This window comes from Heptranchias perlo, chromosome 16, assembly GCF_035084215.1.
Source record: "Heptranchias perlo isolate sHepPer1 chromosome 16, sHepPer1.hap1, whole genome shotgun sequence".
NCBI lineage: Eukaryota > Metazoa > Chordata > Chondrichthyes > Hexanchiformes > Hexanchidae > Heptranchias > Heptranchias perlo.
The window spans coordinates 19,056,285-19,060,683 of record NC_090340.1 but is presented as its reverse complement, the minus strand read 5'-3'; the positions used below and the strand labels follow the sequence as shown (position 1 = coordinate 19,060,683).

Here is a 4,399-nt window from a genome sequence, read left to right as displayed (position 1 = left end):
TACTGTGTAAGAAAAGAGTCCTGTACACACTGTACAAACTCCATTCCCTTTTCCCTACCTCTACTTGTCAGTTTATTTGGGGGGGTTGTTGAAATCTCCCAAGATTATCATTCATTGTTTTTACTAATTTCATAGACGTAATGACAACTACACCTTTAGCATATAAATTCTGACAATTTGTATCATTCCTATTAGAGAGGCACCTAGTCCTTCTGTGATTGACTCTTCAACTGTCAGTATCTTTCTGCTGTGAGATGCACCAAAACCCAATTCAATGCTACAAAGCCTAAAGTGCATTATCACAAATATAGATTCTTACTCAAAACAATGTGTTTATTGGTCCAATAACCTCATCACCTAACCTGATCAGTGATCTCACCATTCATTGGTTATGCCACATTCGGCTTTATTCTTTGTAAACTTCCCTCCTCCAATTGTTCTCATAAAATACTTTCATTTCTTTGCACAAATTTGAGAGGGGGCTGCTTGAAGCATCAAACGTGTATCGAACATGACTGAACAGACACAGGAGTAAAGTTATTTCAGCAGCTTATCGACAGATCTTTCCAACATTAACTAAGTACAGCAGCTGAAGACTGCTGTTCCTTAATGCAGACAAATGTACTAAACATCCTATATACATGATATGTTATTCCCTGGTATTAATGAAAAGTGTATAACACTGTGGTGTGAATAAGACAACATTCTACAGGGAGAAATGGGAAAGGGCTCACTGGGATGAATACACATAAAAAGGACAATCAGAGAGAAACCCAAATAAAAGCGTAACAACTGAAGCTAAGCATAAAAGTAAGAAAATTCTTTCAGTGCCATAACAGTAAAAAGGCAGTCAAAAGAGGTGAAAACCAAAACAAATGGGCTTGAAACTGAAGATAAGGACAAAATAGTAAATATTCTGAATTACTACTTCCTCCAAGTATTCACAATGGAAGACATGAGCAACATGTCTTATCCAAAGATATCACAAGTAGAATCAATAACTTTGTTATAAGTAAGATGGAAGTCATAGAAAGGCTAAATGGGCTCAAAACAAATAAATCCCCAGGATTGTATTTATCCCAGAGTGCTGAGAGAGACAAGGGAGGAGATTTGAGAGATGTTGACAATTACTATGAGGGATTCACTGGACACTGGGGAGGTACCAGTAGATTAGAAACTGGCTGATGTAGTGCCCATATTAAAAAAGGGGGACAAAACAGACACAGGAAACTACAGTCCCATTAGTGTTACCTCCTTTCCATGTAAAGTAAATGAATTGATTATTAGGAATAAACTTGAGGATTATCTATACAAAAGTAATCTCGTTAATAGCAGTCAACATGGATTCAGAAGGGGAAGATCCTGTCTGACCAATTTCATCGACTTCTTTGAGGAAGTGAAAATCCAAGTGGACTCTGGAGAGCCCTATGGCTTTTGCTAAAATTCCACACAAATGGCTATGAATTAAACTCAAATCTGTGGGAATTTAGGGTAAACCCTGGGCATGGACAAGAAACTGGCTGAAAGGTTGGAAACAACAAGTACTCATTAGAGGTTGAAGCAGGGAGAAGTACCAAGTGGAGGGCCTCAGGGCTTGGTGCTGGGACCACTACTGTTTCTAATTTATGTAAATGACCTGGGTTCAGATACTCGATGCAAATGGTCAAGTTTGGAAATAATACCAAACCAGGTGGGGCAGTGGAATCAGAAGACAGCTCAGAAAGGACAGAATTAATTGAACAAAACATAAGTGTGCAGAACAATGGCAGATGAAATTTAATCAGACAAATATAAAGTGCTAATTATAGGAAAGAGAAATGGACAACATGTGTACTCCATGAAAGGTGCTAAAGTGGCGAAGGATGAAGTTGAAAGGGACCTAGGAGTCTTAGTAGACTTGATGCAAAATATGTCCAACCAATGCAGAGCAGCCATCAACAAAGCTAATAAAATGTTAATGTACAGGGCCAAAACAGAATACAGGTCAGAAGAGGCAATGATCGAACTATATAGTGCTCTAGTCAGACCACATCTTGAATACTGCATCCATTTCTGGTCGCCAAGAAATAGAAGCTTTCACGCGCTGGAGATAGTGCAGGGAAGAGCCACGAGGCTGATCCCCAGTGTCAGGGGATTATGGTTATGAGGAAAGACTGGATAGACTTGGGCATTTCAGCCTGGGAAAGGAGGTGTCAGAGGGGTAATTTTATGGAGATATACAAGATTGTTAAGGGTATAGAAAAGGTTAACCTGAAATATTACTTTAAATTAAACTGCAGGAGCAGAACTAAGGGACACAGGTTGAAACTAATACAGTAATAGGCAATTTTAGGACTGATCAGTAAATTCACACAAAGAATAATAAACATGTGGAATAAACTTCCAGATAGAGTGGTGGAGACAAAAAATATGTAAGCATTTAAGAGACAATTGGGTACTAAAATGGAGGTTTTTTTTATTCGTTCATGGGATGTGGGCGTTGCTGGCGAGGCCAGCATTTATTGCCTAATTGTCCCTAATTGCCCTTGAGAAGGTGGTGGTGAGCTGCCTTTTTGAGCCGCTGCAGTCCGTGTGGTGAAGGTTCTCCCACAGTGCTGTTAGGAAGGGAGTTCCAGGATTTTGACCTGGTGATATTGGGATCTCCCTGATTAAGATGACTGCTAGATCATCTATATTAAGATGACCTGTAATTATCTTGTGGTATCACCTTGTTGCAATGTACATTACTTGGTATGTTTGAAAGTACATTTTGTGATGTTATTTGACGTTCAGGATTTTGCCACTCACCTCCATTACCTTCAAATTTCTTCATCATATAATTAAAAGTCTTGTATGTGCCATAGCAAAAACACTTTTCAAAGGCGTCCCACTTCCAAAGCATCTTGTGTCTGTAGAGTAAAACATTGTGATTAGCCTAAATAACCATTATCTATTGTTACCAATTAAATATTCAATTGACTAAATGTGAACAAATCAAAAGTAGTAAAAAATACCAGTGAGGAACAATCAACCAGCAGAAAACCAACCTATCAAATCCCAGCAAAGTGTCAGCTGTGACTCAGTGGTCGCACTCTTGCCTCTGAGTCAGAAGGTTGAGGGTTTAAGTCCCACTCCAGGAACTTGAGTACAAAATCTAGGCTGACACTCCTGTGCAGTACTGAGGGAACGCTGCACTGTCAGAGGTGCTGTCTTTCGGTTGAGACGTTAAACTGAAGTCATGTCTGCCCTGTTGGGTGGATGTAAAAGATCCCTTGGCATTACTTCAAAGAAGAGCAGGGAAGTTCCAACACCTAAAAACAGATTATCTGGTCATTTATCACATTGCTGTTTGTGGGACCTTACAGTGCACAAATTGGCTGCCGTGTTTCCTACATTACAACAGTGACTACACTTCAAAAGTACTTCATTGGCTGTAAAGCGCTTCGGGATGTCCTGAGGTCATGAAAGGCACTATGTAAATGCAAGTCTTTCTTTTTTTCTTTCAAAATTGATCATCGCTCAACTTTTTCAGCAGCCATGCTGTTTCTTAGGCTAGCTGACTATACAAACCTAAAAAATACAGTTACAAAATAACACACAAAAACTGAAATAATTCAGCAGAATAACATTTCAACTTGCCTACAAAATTGTCCTTTTCCTGCTTGAAATCCATTAAGTTTTTTCTACCTGAGGCCATCCTCTGTCATGTACCTGAGACTTCAGTTCTACCCTCTCTCCAGGGGGGGGGGAATTGGAAAAGAGTCCGTTCTGGGCGATGTTAGTGCTGACACCCCGCGCCCGCGGACCCTGGGCAGGCACGACCCAAGTTTGGTCCCCAGGGAGCACTCACCTGCAGTCGGCCTTCCTTTCCAGGCCTTGCACGTGGAATCAATGCAATTCGCACTTTCCACCACTAGAGGGAGCTCCATCTCTTAAAGGGAGGATGTTTCTTAGAAATCTCTTAAAGGGAGCTGGTACCTGTTATTTGATGAAAATAACAGTCTACTGTCTGCATAGGGTCTGAACAGAGATCAGACATCGCACACATAAAACACAGATGCAGATCCCATCCCTATGTTTATACACTGATGAATTATGTAAAAACATTGAATAAAGATTGCGCACTACTAAATCCCACATCCTCCAACCTGCATGCCAGACCTCACCAATCTGCCGAACTGAGTTGGTACCAGGCCTGCGAGAGTGCATGCACCAAGGTTTTCTGCTAGAGACCTTGGGTGCAAGAGGGAGGGACATCCTATATCCGCAGGGGGGTGGGGGGGCAAGAGGTCCTCCAGACATATACTCAAAAGGCAGTGGGAGGCAGAGGGGTTGAAGTCAATGCCAGGCACACAGCATCATGAACATGGATGCAGTGCAGGAAGAAGTTCAATGCTTTGACATGAGTGGTCAAGGTGGG

The 4,399-nt window shown here is 41.1% G+C and overlaps 1 long non-coding RNA gene across 1 annotated transcript; it reads right to left on the bottom strand.

The window, feature by feature from the left end:
- Positions 1 to 2,813: 2,813 nt before the first annotated feature.
- Positions 2,814 to 3,854, bottom strand: LOC137333275 (uncharacterized). The gene is made up of 3 exons (XR_010965835.1): positions 3,830 to 3,854; positions 3,027 to 3,290; positions 2,814 to 2,888 (listed from the first exon to the last, which is right to left on the bottom strand). It is a non-coding gene; the product is annotated as an uncharacterized lncRNA (long non-coding RNA).
- Positions 3,855 to 4,399: the final 545 nt, after the last annotated feature.